The sequence below is a fragment of the Plecotus auritus genome, assembly GCF_963455305.1.
Source record: "Plecotus auritus genome assembly, chromosome: 4".
NCBI classification, from domain to species: domain Eukaryota; kingdom Metazoa; phylum Chordata; class Mammalia; order Chiroptera; family Vespertilionidae; genus Plecotus; species Plecotus auritus.
The window spans coordinates 112845385-112864248 of record NC_137775.1 but is presented as its reverse complement, the minus strand read 5'-3'; the positions used below and the strand labels follow the sequence as shown (position 1 = coordinate 112864248).

Sequence of the window (18864 nt, the reverse complement as noted above, 5' to 3'; positions counted from 1 at the left end):
AATTAGCATATTACTCCTTTATTAGTATAGAATTATACAGATTTCAGGTGCACATTTCCACAGCATATCACCTGGATACTGTTTTGTGTGTTCACCACTCCAAGTCAAGTCTCCTTCCATCACCATTTATCTCCCAAATATCCTTCACCTGCCCCCCCACTCACACTTTTGTCCAGGTCCATAAGTTTTTTTTTTCTTTTTTTCTTAAACCCTCCACCTCCCCACTAGATTCTCCCCACCCCTACAAGCTGTCAGCCTGCTCTCTGTCTCCTATTTTGCTTGATAGTTCATTTTGTTCATTAGATTCTACATATGAGTGAAATCATATGGTACTTGTCTTTCTCTGTTGGGCTTATTTCACTGGCATAATACTCTCCAGTCCACCCATGCTGTCACAAAGGGTAAGGCTTTCTTCTTTTTTGCCTGAGTAGTATTGCAATGTTCCACTACCAGTTTTTAAGTGTCATTTGCTATTAAATTACCTTTGCTCCTTTGTCAAAGATCAGTTGACTGTACTTGTGTAGGTCTATTTCTAGGCTCACTACTCTGTTTCAAAGATTTTTCAATTCTTTCATCAATATCGTATTGTCTTGATTACTATAGATTTATAAAAATTCTTGAAGTTGGGGCATGTCAGTCCTCTGAGTTTGTTCTTCAAAATTTTGTTGGCTATTCTGGGTCTTTTGTCTTTCTGTATAAATTCAAGAATTGGTTTATTAATAATCACAAAATAATTTAATTAGATTTTATTGGAATTGTGTTGAATCTATAGATCAAGTTAAGAAAAATGGATATCATAACCATATTGAGTATGCCGATCCATGGACATGGAATATATCTCTATTTATTTAGATTCTCTTTGATTTTCTTTCATGGGAATTTTGTAATTTTCCTAATATTGGTGCTATCCATATTTTGTTAGATTTATACCTAACTTTCTTTTTTTGTGCTAATATAAAGGTATTGTATTTTTTATTTCAAATCCCAGTTGTTCATTGCTGATATATGGAAAAGCAACTGCCTTTGGTATATTACATTTTGTTTCTGCAATTTTTCTATAACTATTTACTAGTTACAGGAGGGTTCCTTGGTTGATTCTTGGGGACTTTCTACTTAGGCAATCATGCTATCTGCAATCAGAGAGTTATATTTCTTCCTTCTGAATCTGTATGTCTTTTATTTCTTTTCCTTATCTTATTTCTTTAGCTAAGACTTCCAGTATATTAAGTAGGCAGAAGAGATATCTTTGCCTTGTTCTTGTTCGTGCATAGAAGAAAAGCATCTAGTTTTTAATCAATGGCCTTTCATAAGGCAAAAATCCATACAGCCACCAGCCCAATGAATAAACAAAATGTTGCTGAAACACCAGAGCTATAGGAACCTCCACTCGAATTTCTATCATTTACCTACAATTTAACCATTATCTTTACTTTTGTTGTAACTACTTCTTATACCACTAAACACTATAGTCTAGTTTTGGAACTATATAAAAAGAAGTAATACAGTATTACTATACAGTATTATTATTTTGTATCAAGGTTTTTTATGTTTATGAGATTTGACCATGTTATTGTTATACTTTAACCATTATCATTACTGTAGAGCAGAGGGACAGCAAAATTTTCTGTGAATAACAATATTTTCCAATACTTCAACTTCAAACCAATAAATGAGAGTTCACTACTAACCCATTGAACTTAAATAACATTTTAAAGTTTATCTCACTTTTAAATAATAAAAATTAAAGTTTTAAACAATTTTTCATGTCAGTAAACTGAATGAAAATGTTTTTAATCTTTATCTAAGGTGTATAAAGTTCAATAATAGTGAATTTTTGAACTGAACATCTAAGACCCAAGCCAACAACTTTTCTTTCTTATGTAGCTTCTGCTAAATTCAAGAATCCTAACTCACAATTATAGATTGACAAGAATGGTCACAGTGTGGTTCTACCAGAATGTTCCAAACAATGAAATTAAACATGAATCTAGAAATGAAGGATTCTCACTGCAGACTACAATGTTATGGCAGATGCTATGTCAATTCTAATATCACATTCAAAACCTGTATAGATTCATGATTCAATTTGGAGATAACTAGCGGAATTGTATGATTTGATTGCATACAACTGTAATAAGTATCAATTTTCTACTGAATAATTTGGACTTTTTATAAATAAAAGCTATACTCTATCACTGATAATAGTTGTTAAGCAAAAGTTAGATAGTTGGTAGTTAAGAGATTACCAAGTGTCTTATCACAAGGATGATGCATTAGATAACTTCAAAAAAGGTGGTGCTGATAAGAAATATCTTTCCAAATAATTTTCCTAAAATAAATATTACCTTTAATTATCACTCCTCCTAATTTCTTTTTTTTCTCATTATTTAAATGTTTCTTGTTGTAAGTATTGTATGTGTCTCTTTTTCCCCCCATTGACCTCTTCTAACCCACCTCAATCCCCTATTGTCAGTGTCCATGGGTTATGATTATATGCATACAAGTTCTTTGGTTGATCTCTTCCCACCCACACACCTACCCCTGCCTTTCCTCTGAGATTCCACAATCTGTTCCATGCTTCTATGTCTCTGGATCTATTTTGTTCATTATTTTATTTTGTTCATTAAAATCCACCAATGAGTGAGATCGTGTGAAACTTTTATTTTTCTGACTGGCTTATTCCACTTAGCATAATATACTCCAAGTCCCTCCATGTTGTCTCAAAGGGTAAGAGATTCTTCCTTTTTACAACTGCATAGTTGATATCTGATATTGTGATCCCTCCAACTTTGTTCTTCTTTCTTAAGATTGCTGCAACTATGTGGTGTCTTTTTTGGTTCCACATAAATTTTGGAGTATTTGTTCTAGATATGTAAAATATGCCGTTGGTATTTGAATAGGGATTGCATAGAATCTATAGATTGCTTGGGTAATGTAGATATTTTAACTATGTTAATTCTACTAAACCATGAACACAGTATATTCTTCCATTTGCTTATATCTTCCTCTATTACTTTTTTTTAATGTCCTGCAGTTTTCTGAGTACAAGTCTTTTACCTCCTTGTTTAAGTTTATTCCTAAGTATCTTAATTTTTTTGTTGCAATGGTAAATGGGATTGTTCATTTAGTTTCTCTTTCTGAAAAGTCATTATTTGTGCAAAAAATGCCATGGATATCTGTGTGTTAAGTTTTATCCTGCTACATTGCTGAATTCCTTTATTAAATCTAGAAGTTTTTTGATGGAGTCTTTAGGGTTTCCTATGTACAACATCATGTCATCTGTGAATAATGATAGTTTTATTTCCTCCTTTCCAATTTGGATACCTCTTATTTCTTCTTCGTATCTGATTGCTGTGGCTAGGACTTCCAGTACTATGTTGAATAAGAGTGGTGAAAGTGGACATCCCCGTCTTGTTCCTGTTCTTAGAGAAAATGGCTTTAGTTTTTGCCCATTGAATATTATGTTGGCTGTAGGTTTGCCATATATGGCCTTTATGATTTTGAGATATGATCTGTCTATTCCTGTTTGCTCAGAGTTTTTATAAAAAAATGGGTGTTGGATTTTGTGCATCTATTGATATGATCATGTGATTTTTTGACTTTCAATTTGTATATATGATGTATCACATTTATTAATTTGTGAATATTGTAGCAGCCTTGCATCCCTGGAATACATCCCACTTGGTCATAGTGTATGGTTTTTTTAGTATGTTGCAGGATATGATTTGCTAATATTTTTGTTCAGGATTTTAGAATCTATGTTCTTCAAGAATATTGGCCTGTAATTCTCTTTCTTCATAGTGTCTTTATCTGGTTTTGGAATTAGTATAATGCTGGCCTAGTAAAAAAAAAAAAAAAAAGCTTGGAAGTGTTCCTTCCTCTTGGATTTTTGGAATAGTTTTAAGAAGATAGTTGTTAGTTGTTTTTGAAGATTTGGTAAAACTCCCCTGTGAAGCCCTCCAGACCAGAGATTTTGTTTGATGGGAGTTTTCTTATTACTGCTTCTATTTCATCAGTCATCATTGGACTATTCAGGTTTTCTAATTCTTCCCAATTCAGTTTTGGGATTTTATTTATTTATTTTTTTTTTAGTAATTTGTCCATTTCACCGAAGTTGTGTGGTTTCTTGGTATATAGTCGTTCATATCATTTGCTTACAATCCTTTATATTTCTTTGGTGTCAGTTGTTACTTCAGTTTTCCTTTCTGACTTTATTTGGTTATCTTTTATTTATTTGTTTCTTGATGAGTCTGACTAATGGTTTATCAATCTCACTTATCTTTTCAAAGAACTAGTTCTTGGTTTCATTGATATATTTGTAATATTTTTTTTAACCTCTATGTTATTTATTTCTGCTATAATCTTTATTATTTCCTTCTTTCAACTTACTCTGGATTTTTCTTGTTGTACTCTTTCTAATTCTTTAAGTTGTATGGTTAAATAGTTTATTATGAACTTTTCTTTTTTTGCTTGAGGAAGACCTCCAGTGCTATGAACTTCCCTCTCAGGGAAATTCCAGAGATTTTGAGTTGTTGTGAGTTTTTTTCATTTGTTTCCAGAAACTTTCTGATTTCTTTCTTGATCTCTTTGGTAACCCACTTATTAATAACATTCTATTTATCTCCATGTGATTAGTTTTTTTTTTTTTTAAATCTGGGCAGCACTTTATTTCACCATCTATTTTGAATGTTTTTACTGTAGTTGATTTCTAATTTCATTCCATTGTGATTTGAGAAGATGCTTAATATGATTTCATCTTCTTGATTTGTAGAGACATTTGTTTTATCCTAATATATGACCTGTCTTTGAGAATGACCCATGTGCACTTCAGAAGAATGTATATTCTGCAGCATTGAGGTGAAATGTTCTATAAATGTCAATTAAATCCATCTGACCTACTGTTTCATTTAGAGTCTCTATTTCCTTGTTAATTTTTTGTCTGGAAGATCTATCCAGGGAATTTAGTGGGGGTTGAAGTCCCTTACTGTGACTGTATTGCTTTTGATCTCTCTCTCTTAAAGTCCTCTAGAAGTTTTTTAATATGTTGGGTGCATGTATCCTCTTGTTGAATTGATCCCTTTAGTAGTATGTAGTGAATTTTACTGTCTCTTGTGATGGCCTTCATTTTGAAATCTATTTTGTCAGATATAAGTATTGCTACCCCAGCTTTTTTTGTTTGTTTGTTTCAATTTGCATGGAAAATTTTTTTTTCCATACTTTCACTCTCATCATGTGTGAGTCTTTTGTTCTGAGGTGGGCCTCTTATAGATAGCATATAATTGAGTCATGATTTTGTCTTCATTCAGCTATCCTATGTCTTTGGATTGGAGCTTTAAATCCATTTACATTTAAGATTACTAGGTACTTATTTATTGCCATTTTAATTCTGTATGCCTATGTTTCTCTCTCTCTCTAATTCTTCTCATTACAGCAGTCTTTTTAGCATTTCTTGCAGTGCTGGCTTGGTGGTGATAAACTCCTTTATCCTTTTTTTTGTCTGGGCAGTACTTTTTTTCACCATCTATTTTGAAGGATAGCCTTGCTGTACTCTTTCTATAGTAACCATGGTTTCAGATCCTTGCTTTTTATTAACCTTGAATACTTCATGCCATTCACTTCTGGGCTGTAGAGTTTCTGATGAGAAATCAGCTGATAGCCTTATGGCATTTCCTTTGTAGATAACAGTTTGCTTTTCTCTTGCTGCCTTTAAGATTCTCTCTTTGTCTTTAATATTTGGAACTTTAATTATGATGTGTCTAGGCATGGGCTTATTTGGGTTCTTCTTGCTTGGGATTCTCTGTGCCTCCTGAAATTGTGTGACTTTTTCCTTCACCAGGTTAGAGAAGTTTTCTGCTATTATTTCTTCAAAGACGTTCACTATCCCTTGCTCACTTTCTTCACCTTCTGTTACTCCCATGAAAAAATGTTACATTTCCTGTTGTCTCACAGCTCCCATAAGCTGCCCTCCTGCTTTTTAATTGTGTTTTTTTTTTCTTTTTGGTTCTGTGATTGAGTGATTTTTTTCTACCCTGTCTTCTTACTGATCTGATCCTCAGCTTCCCCTAATCTGCTGTATATTCCTTCCACTGTGTTCTTTATTAGTGCTATGTCATTCTTTATAGTTACTGTATCTTTTCTCACATTGTTGAACATCTTTGCCATTAGTATCCTGAACTCTATGTCTGATAAATTATGATCTCCATTTCATTTAGCTCTTCTTCTGGAGAATTCTCTTGTTCTTTCATTTGGAGCTTGTTTTTTGTTTTGTTTTGTTTTGTTTTGTTTTTTCTCCATTTTGGCTGCCTGTTTGGGTTTGTGTATGCATATTGGGTAGATGAGTTACAATTCCCAATCTCTAGTGCAGGACAATGCCAGATTCTGTTTGTGACTGGCCCTGAGTACCCTGTTTGGAACTATCAGCAATCCACATCTTATGGCTCTCTCTGCTGGGGCTCTGTGTCTTTGAAAAGGACCAAGATGTACACCGGGGTCTGCTTTTCCTATCCCCAAGCCCCAGATTAGATCAGGCAGACTCAGTGCCTCCAGATATCCACCTCCACCTGCAGTCCTATTGACATTCAGGTTTGATTATCCTCAAACTATCAACCACAGGGTGAGGGGAGAGGTTTTCCAACAGAATAGGTCAACTGCCTTCCCCCAGGCAAAACTACCTGGATGGTAAAGGTTCACCAGAGAAAGATATCTTCTGCAGTATGAGGGAATGACTCAGCATAGGAGACTGGGGTGGCTGCCCTCCAAGCTCCAGCCCGGGAGCCCCCAAACCTGGCTTCTGTCCACACAGTTCCAGTCCACTCTGCCCTCCCTCTGCTGGAGCACAAGGTGAGTGGCTACACTCGAAATTTTTTGTGTTGGCCTTTTAAGATGGTGCCTACATTTCTAGCCATCTCTCCCTGGCAGACAGCAACCCTGATACTTTTCACAGCCAGATGTTATGTGGTCACCTTTCTCAGTTCTGGTGCTCTGGGCCAGGGAGCCCAGCTTGGGATTTAGAGCACAGAGTTCTCAGTGGGAACCCTCTAGAGCTGAGATATCCCTCTGGACCTTCAGCTGCTGTATGTGGGATCCCAGACAGACCTTTTGCAATGCTGCACTTCCTACCAGTCTCTATGCCATCTCCATTTTCCATCCTTGGTTAACCGGGTTCCCTCCAGCTAGTCTTCAGGTGATTTTTCAGGATGATTTTTCTGTATTTTAGTTGTATTTCTAGTTTGGTCCTGGGAGAGTGTCAGTGTAGCTTCCACTTACTCTGCCTCCATTTTGTAATCCTCCCATCCTCCTAATTTCTAAACAGCAACTGAATTCTGTGTTTCTATATAATAATTAACACACATCTTTTAAGTTCTTCCTAACAGGACAGGAAATCAGTCTTTCCAATACACTGAGCTGACAAAATTTACATATTTTTATAATAGACTATGAATATGAATTCAGTCCAATTCATTTTCACCATGCAAAATGGGAAAAGGACTTAATGACTCTCTTACTGGAAGGTGTATTTAAATAGATATGTTAGGATAGCCTTATTCTCAGATATGAAGAAATATGAAAGAAAAAAAGAACCAATGTTTAGAGCAAAAAGGGATTATGATGGCACAATTGCAGATACTAAATCAAAGGACGTCACCTCCTTTTCATCAGAATAATCTCAACATTCTTAAAATTTCTGCACCAGAAAGTAAAATTAAAATTAGCCCATTTTGCATTAAACATTATTATTGTAAATCATCACCTTATCATATTAGTTATTAAATATTAACACAAAAGGATATATAAAAGTTACCAACCAAAATACTGTATATTTTGTCATCCAGAAAAAAATCCAAATAACATTGTCATCATATATGTTTCTACCAATACCTGAGTAGCCCCAAAAACTGAGGGATGAAAAATATAGAGTACAGATGACGTACATTTGGAGGGTTAGAGTTTAATTCTCTCTCCCAGGATTGAGGAGTCTTATTCTTTGTACTGACAATGCTCCTTTCTCCAGGGTATTCTTCTACTTCCAGAATAGGTCAGGACAAAGCTTGAACAGACTTCTATTATTTGTTTGATCTAGAGGGAAATTATACTTTTAATCAATTATTACAAAATGCATTAAACTTTTTTTAATGTGCAGGGGGTGGAGGCATCTCATTATTTTCTGTTGAATCCAAGGTGAACAGAGACAATAGAAATTGCCATTGTTGAATATTATTAATAAATAAATCAAGTACTTTAAATTAACACCACTAAAAGAAACCCATATCTATCTTCTTTTTCCTTTTTATGGCTAAGCAGTATAACATGAGAAAATTAATTATCAAAATCCAAATGACTACAAAAGCCTACTCAAATGTATTTTTTAAAGACTTTAACATAATTTTACAAATCCATGAATTTGAATGGACTGGAAGAGATGATTAGATATCAAATATTTTTACTCATTCATTTTAATGTCTGAAGGCTAAATAATTATGGGATGATTAGGAAAGTATGAAGAAAAATCCATTTTTTAAATTGTTAATGGAATATAAAAAAAAGATGATTTTGAGAGCTTGAGACAGACCAGAAATAGATGTCAGAGGGTCTATAAGGCAGGGCAAAAATCTGGAGTAAGGATTTCAACGATGGAACAAAGGCTGGGGAACTGCTATTCAAACAAGGCATGTTGGTCAAATTAGAATGCATGACATGAGTACATTTGAAATCTGGTTTCATGCCAATTCTTTAACATCAATAAGACATAAAAATGCAACATATCCTACCCATACAAGTACACAAAAATATGATGTATAATTGCCTGACCTTTTGTGGGAATGTAAATTCATAATTTTAAGAGAATTAATTATATTTTACAAAAGTAGGGTTCTAATAATGAATATTTTCTGCCTCATCAAAATGAAATAAGATAAATATCTTAAATGTGTGTCATACCCTCTATTCTTACCTTAAAGTCATTAATTGCCTCCCATTAAATAATAAATTAGAATGTAGGGGATCATCTGGAGAAAAATTGGAAATAAAATACAGATGTTTTGTGGAAATATGTCTGCTAGCACTTTAAAACCAGTTGTGCTTAAAGTTAAAACTATTACACTTATGATTATTATTTTTTTAAGTATAGTGGAAAAATAGTAAACAAATGAAGTCAATCAATATCTATCAGAATAACTAAATACAAAAAAAACAAAATAAATGTGGGCACAAGAGTATCTCTTTCTGTCATCAATCTCAACACAAATTGATACTTGTGTGATCCTCTTCAGTTTTGAAACATTGCAAGCTCTACTTATAATCATTTACCTGGTATATATCAAAATTATTTGAAGATGAAACAAAAACACAAATATGACTACCAAAAATTAAAACTATCAAGGGAGAAAATTCATTCAAGACTAGATCTTCGGATTACATGCAACTGTTATATTTTCTTTTTGAAAGATTCAACAAATCTTGACCCAATTTAACAATCTTAACATTAAAACTTATAAAAATATATATACTTTCTATAGGAATTCTTTATATGGCTTTTCAAGCATAGGTACTTCAATCTTTTGTTTGTAGAACACAGAAATGGTTTTACTGTATTTTGGATCAGTGAAGATCAATGCATATTCCTTTAGGGAAGTCTTTTGAACTGACAAAGGATGAATGATTGACATCAGTAACAAATACCTTTTTGTTGTCCTGAATTGAGATGTCATTTATAGCAATACCTATGCTAATTAATGCCATACATATCTACCAGATGTGTCAGAGAAATATGCTAGACCTTCACAGAATATAGGTTGAATGTAGCTAAAATTACATTATAGATGTGGAAATGCATCCTTTGTGATAAAGAACTGACCTCTCTCCCTCCCTTCCCCCTTCTCTTTATACACACGCATGCACACACATATACACACATACACACACATCATGTCAACTATACTTTCCAGGACAGAGAAAAAACAACTTATACATTCAGTTAGTTTTACCTTATCTTTTCCATTGATAAAACTTTTCATGAAAAGCAAATTCTACCTTGCAAAGTCCAATTTATACTATAATCCTAACCCTAAAAAATACATTACATAATGTACTAAAATACTACTTGGGGTCTTCACAAACTACATTATCATCATGACACTTTACCAAATTGCATTGAAATTTTGTCCCTGGATTCTGTCATCTATACTGGTAGATCATTAACAATGAAAACTATGTATTAATCGTCTTCATTTCCTCATTCCTTCGGACAGAAATTGGTATGTAGTGAGTAACAGATTTTTTTAATAAACAGTTAAGTTCAGTAAAGTCATCAAAGTCACATTTTTGTCAGTGAATCCTAAATAATAAAAGCCTACTATGCAAATTGTCCCCTCAACCCGGAGTTTGACAGGGGGTTCGACCACTCGCTATGATGTGTGTTGACCACCAGGGGGCAGTGAAGAACATGGCAGGCATCAGCAATGCAGTGCTGGTAGCGGGCGGCTGTGGAGGCACTGCAGGCCCCAATGGCCCCGACAAGAGCGGGACCGCAGTGGGATGGTGGAGTAGGTGAGAGGGTAGTGCCAGGCCAAGGCGGGTGCTAGTGAGGGCCCGCTTGCTCTGCCAATCGCCCTGCCAATCGCCCCACAGATGGCAACCAACAGCGGCGGGCGGTGGGGGATGGGGCCACCGCACGGCTCCCAGGCACTGAGGGGTGGGGGCCCGGCTCCGATCTATCACCCCGCAGACAGGATGGTGGAGCAGGTGAGGGGGTGGCACCAGGACACAGCAGGGTGCCAGGCAGGAATGCAGGGATGCGAGCCTGAGGGCACGAGTTGGGGCAACCCTAACTCCTAGTCATTAGATAAGATAAACTGGTAAAGAACTCGACCAATAGGTAGCTCTCAATAAATGTGAACTACAATCAGGCTGAGCATGCCTCCTGGATTGCATGAGATAGCTGTGATTCATACTTAATTATTTTTTAATGGTAATATTTAATTTTAAATTTATATATTTTTTATTTCAGAGAAGGATGGAGAGAAATATCAATGATGAGAGACAATAATTGATTGGCTGCCTCCTGCATTGATCAAGCCCGCAACCCAGGATTGTGCCTTTGACCAGAATTGAACCCGGGACCCTTCAGTCCACAGGCTGATGCACTATCCCCTGAGCCAAACCAGTAAGGCATACTTAATTATTTATAGCTATCCCTGTCCTTCTCAAAAGTGTCCGAGTTTGGATAATAACTTTATACATTCATCCAAAGTATCATTAATTTATTATTTTTTTTATCAACAAATTATTTCCTTTTTTTAATCATTTTCTCTGATGCTGTTACATGACAAAAGTATTTTGGTGGGGTTAGAGTAAACAAGATTTTATTCCTTTTATTTTTAATATATTTTTATTGATTCCAGAGAGGCAGGGAGAGGGAGAAAGAGAGAGATATCAATGATGAGAGAGAATCACTGATCGGCTGCCTCCTGCACACCCCCTACTGGGGCTCGAGCCCACAACCGAGGCATGTGCCCTGACTGGGAATGGAACCATGGCCTCCTGGTTCATAGGTCAACACTCAACCACTAATGGTTGGCCAGGTGGACATTGTTTTTCCAAACATATGTGACCACACAGAAGGTGTGATGCCTAATGGGGCTATTGTTCACGGAAAAGCTTAGGAGATGCTGCCTTCTGGACAACACTCCTTATTACTAACAGGGCCCGAAGCACCTCATCAGACCCTTTGCAAGGTAAACCAAGCCCAAAACTCTCTTCAGGGAGGGGTGAGTTATGGGGAACATCCATACAGCAAGATTCCAGGTGACACCAGAGGAAGGCAGGTGTGAGCATGGAGCTCCTGGAACCCTGAGAACCCACAGTACACCAGCAAGGCTCCTGAACTGGGAGATGCAGATACAAGGGATGGGGTGAGCCAGCCTGAGTCACCCTCCCGCCTAGGCGAGGTGTTCTCTGAGCTAGAACCATCTTAACATCTCCATAAAAATATATTAACAAGCCATCTTTTTTTGTTTTTTTTTTTTTTACAAAATTCTGCATGCTGTCCTGGCTGGTTTGGCTCAGTGGATAGAGCGTCGGCCTGCGGACTAAAGGGTCCCAGGTTCGATTCTGGCCAAGGACATGTACCTTGGTTGTAGTCATATCTCCAGTGGGGGGTGTGCAGGAGGCGGCTGATCGATGTTTCTCTCTCATCGATGTTTCTCTCTATCCCTCTCCCTTCCTCTCTGTAAAAAATCAATAAAATATATTTTAAAAAATTTTTGCATGCTGTTTCTGTATATTTCATTTCATTTGCACTTTCCAACTGACAAGCAAGAGGCCCTACTACAGTATTCCCCATCATTACCTTTCGTATTATTTACTTTGAGTCCTTGACGAAGGCCCCAAATTAATTTATGGAATGGCCTTTCAAAATAAATAAGTAAATAAATAAAAGTGTTTACAACACACACACATACATATATATATATATATATATATATATATATATATATCCTATCTAATAAAGAGGGAATATGCTAATTGACCCTCACACCATAGCAAAGATGGAAGTGTCCACAGCCAATAAGGAGTTAATATGCTAATTGACTGTCCCACCCTCAAAGATGGTGGCACCCACAGCCACAAGGTGGCAGCACCTAGTCCCCTCAGCTCCCAAGCTGCCCAGGGCCAGCCCGAGGCACAGACAAACCTCAGATGGCAGCTGCCCAGCTCCCCAGGGCTGGCCCGATGTTCAAGCAAGCCTCAGATGATGGCTGTCCAGGCTCCCAGGGACGCCCAAGGCTCAGGTAACCAGGGCCAGCTGAGGCTTGCGCTGCCAGCAGTGGCAGCAGCAGAGGTGTGATGGGGCGTTGCCTTCCTCTGATCGCCGGGTCACCTCCCACCCCTGAGGGCTCCCGGACTGTGAGAGGGGGCAGGCCGGGCTGAGGGACCCCCCAACCAGTGCATGAATTTTCATGCACTGGGCCTCTAGTGTGTGTGTGTGTGTGTGTGTGTGTGTGTGTGTGTGTGTGTGTGTATACACACACACTTATATATCTGTATATATACTATGCAAATACATATATGTTTATATATGGGGAGCCTAGTAGAGTGAACCTAGTGAAATAGAAAATGACTTCAACTCCTGCTAGAGATAAATAGGGCAAAGGACAACTTTTGAGTTGAACTAAAAGGAATCAATAGCTTGGCCTGTGTGGCTCAGTGGTTGAGCATCGACCCATGCACCAAGAGGTCACTGGTTTGATTCCCCAGTACACATGCCCGGATGGCAGGCAAGATTGCCAGCAGGGGGTGTGTAGGAGGCAGCCAATCCATGTTTCTCTCTCATCATTGATATTTCTCACTCTCTCTCCCTCTCCCTTCCTCTCTCTAAAAATCAAAAAAATATTTTTTAAACAAAAGTTCACAGTTAAATTGGGGCCATGAGCTTACTTCTGAAATCCTACTGCACCTTCCCTCCGAGATTCCACACTCTGTTCCATGCTTCCATGTCTCTGGATCCACTCCATTCATCAGCTTATTTTGTTAATTAGATTCCACATATGAGTGAGATCATGTGATACTTGTCTTTCTCTGACTGGCTTATTTCACTTGGCATGATAATCTCAAGGCCCCTCCATGCTGTCTCAAAGGGTAATCATTTCTTTTTTTATGGCTGCATAGTATTCCATGGTATAAATGTACCATAGCTTTTTTATCCACTCATCTACTGATGGACACTTGGGCTGTTTCCAGATATTAGCTATTGTAAATTGTGCTGCTATGAACATAGAGGTGCATACATTCTTTCTGATTGGTGTTTCAGGTTTCTTAGGACTTATTCCTAGGAGTGGGATCACTGGGTCAAATGGCAGTTCCATATTTAATGTTTTGAGAAAACTCCCTACTGTTTTCTATAACAGCTGCACCAGTCTACATTCCTACCAGCAGTGTAATAGGGTTCCCTTTTCTCCACATCCTCGCCAGCATTTGTCATTTGTTGATTTCTGGACAGTAACCATTCTGATAAGTGTGAGGTGATACCTTATTGCCATTTTAATTTGCATGTCTCTGATGATCAGTGACTTTGAGTATTTTTTCCTATGTCTCTTGGCCTTCTGCATGTCTCCTTTGGAGAAGTGTCTATTTAGGACCTTTGCCCATTTTTTAATTGGATTGTTTGTCTTCCTTTTGTATGTTATACAAGGTCTTTATATATTTTGGATATTAACCCTTTATCAGATGTATCATTGCCAAATGTGATCTCCCAAACAGTGGGCTCCCTTTTCGTTTTGTTGATAGTTTCTTTTGCAATACTCCCATTTGTTTATTTTTTCCTTAGTTTCCTTTGCCCTATGAGATGTATCCACAAACATATTGCTATGAGAGATGTTTGAGATTTTGCTGCCTATGGTTTCTTCTAGGATTTTCATGGTTTCCTAACTTACAATTATTTTTTTTTTCCATTTTGAGTTTATTCTTATGTATGGTGTAAGTTGGTGGTCTAGTTTCATTTGCTTGCATACATCTATCCAATTCTCCCAACACCATTTATTGAAGGGACTGACTGACTCCATTGTATGCTCTTGCCTCCTTTGTCAAATATTATTTAAGTGTAATGGCTTGGTTTGATTTCTGAGGTCTCTGTTCTGTTCCATTTATCTATATTCCTGTTCTTGTGCCAGTACCACACTATTTTGATTACAGTGGCTTTGTAGTATAACTTGATATCTGGTATTGTGATTCCTCCAACTTTGTTCTTCTTTCTCAAGATTGTTACAGCTATTCAGGGTCTTTTTTGGTTCCATATAAATTTTTTGAGTATTTTTTTCTAGATCTGTGAAATATGCTGATGGTATAATAAGGATTGTATTGAATCTGTAGATTTCCTTGGGTAGTATGGACATTTTAATGATGTTAATTCTACCAATCCATGAATACAATATATGTTTCCACTTGTTATATATTCCTCTATTTCTTTTTCAACATCCTTTAGTTTTTTGAGTACATATCTTTTACCCCTTGGCTAAGTTTATTCCTAAGTATCTTAATTTTTTTGTTGCAATGGCAAATGACTGTTTGTTTAGTTTCTCTTTCTGAGAATTCATTACTGGTGTATAGAAATGCCATAGATTTTTTTGGTGTTGATTTGGTATCCTGCTACATTGCCAAATTCATTTATTAATTCTAGTAGTCTTTTGGTGTAGCCTTAGGGTTTTCTATGTACATCATCTGTGAATAATGACAGTTTTACTTCCTCCTTTCCAATTTGCATGCCTTTTATTTCTTCTTTGTGTCTGATTGCTGTGGCTAGCACTTCCTGTGCTATGTTGAATAAGAGTGGTGAAAGAGGGCATCCCTGTCTTGTTCCTGTTCTTAGGAGAAATGGTTTTAGTTTTTGCCCATTAAGTGTGATGTTCGCTGTCAATTTGTCATATATGTCCTTTATCATGGTGTGATAAACTCCCTCTAGTCTTCTTTGCTGAGAGTTATTATCAAAAATGGGTGTTGAATTTTGTTGTATTTTTTTTGCATCTATTGATATGATCATGTGATTTTTGTCTTTCAATTTGTTTATGTGATGTAACACGTTTATTGATTTGCAAATACCAACCTTGCATCCCTGGAATAAATCCCACAAGGTCATAGTGTATGGTCTTTTCAATATATTGCTGGATCTGATTTGCTAATATTTTGTTAAGAATCAGGAATATTAGCCTGTAATTTTCTCTCTTTGTAGTATCTTTATCTGGTTTTGGAATTAGGATAATGCTGGTCTCATAAAAAGAGCTTGGAAGTGTTCTTTCCTCTTGGATTTTTTGGAATAGGTTGAGAAGAATGGATGTTAGTTCTTTGAATGTTTAGTAAAACTCCCCTGTGAAGCCATCCAGATCCAGGCTTTTGTTTGCTGCGAGTTTCCTTATTACTGCCTCTATTTCATCAGTTGTTATTGGACTATTTCAGGTTTTCTGATTCTTCCTGATTAACTTTTGGGAGACTGTATTTTTTAAAAATGTGTCCATTTCATCCACATTGTCCAGCTTGTTGGCATATAGTTATTCATGGTATTTTCTTACAATCCTTTGTATTTCTGTGGTGTCGGTAGTTACTTCACCACTTTCATTTCTGATTTTATTTATTTGGGTCCTCTCTCTTTGTTTATTGATTAATCTGGCTAATGGTTCATCAATTTTGTTAATCCTTTCAAAGAACCAATTCTTAGTTTCATTGATTTTGTTGTTGTTTTTGTTTGTTTGTTTGTTTTAGTCTATGTCATTTATTTCTGCTATAATCTTTATTTCTTTCCTTCTACTTACTTTTTCTTATTGTTCCCTTTCTACTTCTTTAAGTTGTAGGGTTAAGTAGTTTATTAATTTTTCTTGTTTTGTGAGTAGTTCTATGAACTTCCCTCTCAGGACTACTTTTGCTGTGTCCCAGAGATTTTGGGTTGTTGTGTGTTCATTTTCAGTTGTTTACAGGAAGTTTTCATTTATTTCTTGATATCATGGTTAACATATTCATTTTTTAATAATATACTATTTAGCCTCCACATGTTTGAAAGTTTTTGGGTGATTTTACTGTAGTTGATTTCTAATTTCATTCTACTGTGATCTGAGAAGATGCCTGATCTTCTGGAATTTGTAGTTACTTTTTTGTGTCCTAACATGTGGTCTACCTTTGTGAATGACCCATGTGCACTTGAGAAGAATATATATTCTGCAGCATTGGGGTGAAATGTTCTATAAGTGTCAATTAAATTATTCGGATCCAGTGTGTCCTTTAGATTCACTGTTTCCTTGTTAATGTTTTGTTTGGAAGATCTATCCAGTGAAGTCAGCAGGATTGTTGTCAATCTCTTTCATAAAGCCCTCTAGAAGTTTTTTTTAAAATATATTTAGGTGCTCCTATATTGGGAGCATATATGTTTACCATGTTTATATCTTCTTGTCGGATTGATCCCTTTAGTAGTATATAGTGACCTTTACTGTCTCTTGTAATGGTCTTCATTTTGAAATCTATTTTGTCAGGTATGAGTATTACGACCCAAGCTTTTTTTTCTTTTCAATTTGCATGGGAATTATTTTCCATCCCTTCACTTTCAGTCTGTGTGAGTCCTTTGTTCTGCAGTGGGTCTCTTATAGATATGGTTCATGTTTTCTTATCTATTTAGCTACCCTAGGTCTTTTGATTTGAGTATTTAATCCATTTACATATAAGGTTATTATTGATAGGTACTTACTGTACTTATTGCCATTTTAAATCTTTATGCCTAGGATTCTCTCTCTATTTCCTCTTCTCATTACAGCAGTCCCTTTAGCATTTATTTTAATACTGGCTTGGTGGTGATGAACTCCATTAGCCTTTTTTTTTTTTCATCTGGGTAGCTCTTTATTTCACCATCTATTTTGAATGATAACCTTGATGGATATAGTAAGCTTGGTTTCAGATCCTTGCTTTCCATTACTTTGAATACTTCTGGCCTGTAGAGTTTCTGATGAGAAATCATCTGACAGCCTTATGGGAGCTCCTTTGTAGGTAACAGTTTGTTTTTCTCTTGCTGCCTTTAAGACTCTCTTCTTGTCTTTAATTTTTGGAATTTTAATTATGATGTGTCTGGGCATGGGCCTGTTTGGGTTCTTCTTGCCTCGGACTCTGTGTGCATCCTGAACTTGTGAGACTTTTTCCTTCACCAGGTTAGGGAAGTTTCCTGCTATTATTTCTTCAAACATAGTCTCTATCTCTTTCTCCCTTTTTGCTTACTATGTGAATATTAATATATTTCATGTTGTTCCACTGCTTTCTTAAACTGTCCTCCTATCTTCTTTTTTAAATTTAATAAACCTTTATTGTTCAGATTATTACCATTGTTCCTCTTTTTTCCCCCACATAGCTCCCCTCCACCCGGTTCCCATCCCACCCTCTGCCCTTACCTCCCCCACACTATCCTCATCCATAGGTGTACGATTTTTGTCCAATCTCTTCCCGCACCCCCCAGACCCCTTTCCCCCCGAGAATTGTCAGTCCACTCCCTTTCCATGCTCCTGATTCTATTATATTCACCAGTTTATTCTGTTAATCAGATTTTTTATTCATTTGATTTTTAGATTCACTTGTTGATAGACATGTATTTGTTGTTCATAATTTTTATCTTTACCTTTTTCTTATTCTTCCTCTTCTTAAAGAATACCCTTCAGCATTTCATATAATCTTGGTTTGGTGGTGATGAACTCCTTTAGCTTTTTCTTGTCTGTGAAGCTCTTTATCTGACCTTCAATTCTGAATGGTAGCTTTGCTGGGTAGAGTAATCTTGGTTGTAGGTTCTTGCTATTCATCACTTTGAATATTTCTTGCCACTCCCGTCTGGCCTGCATAGTTTCTGTTGAGAAATCAGCTGACAATCATATGGGTGCTCCCTTTTAGGTAACTAACTGTTTTTCTCTTGCTGCTTTTAATATTCTCTCTTTGTCTTTTGCTCTTGGCATTTTAATTATGATATGTCTTGGTGTGGTCCTCTTTGGATTCCTTTTGTTTGGGGTTCTGTGCGCTTCCTGGACTTATAAGTCTATTTCTTTCACCAGGTGGGGGAAGTTTTTGGTCATTATTTCTTCAAATAGGTTTTCAGTATCTTGCTATCTCTCTTCTTCTGGCACACCCATAATTTGGATGTTGGTACGCTTGAGGTTGTCCCAGAGGCTTCTTACAATATCTTCATATTTTTGGATTCTTTTTTCTTTTTGCTTTTCTGGTTGAGTGTTTTTTGCTTCTTTGTATTTCAAATCTTTGACTTGATTCTTGTGTTCCTCTAGTCTGTTGTTGAGTCTCTGTATAATATTTTTTATTTCAGTCAGTGTATGTTTAATTTCTAGTTGGTCCTTTTTCATA

General features: G+C 36.4%; 1 protein-coding gene across 1 annotated transcript in view; it reads right to left on the bottom strand.

Moving 5' to 3' along the window:
- Window positions 1-18864, bottom strand: part of FOXP2 (forkhead box P2) — a 751705-nt gene that overhangs the window by 619096 nt on the left and 113745 nt on the right. The gene's annotated exons all lie outside the window — the stretch shown is intronic.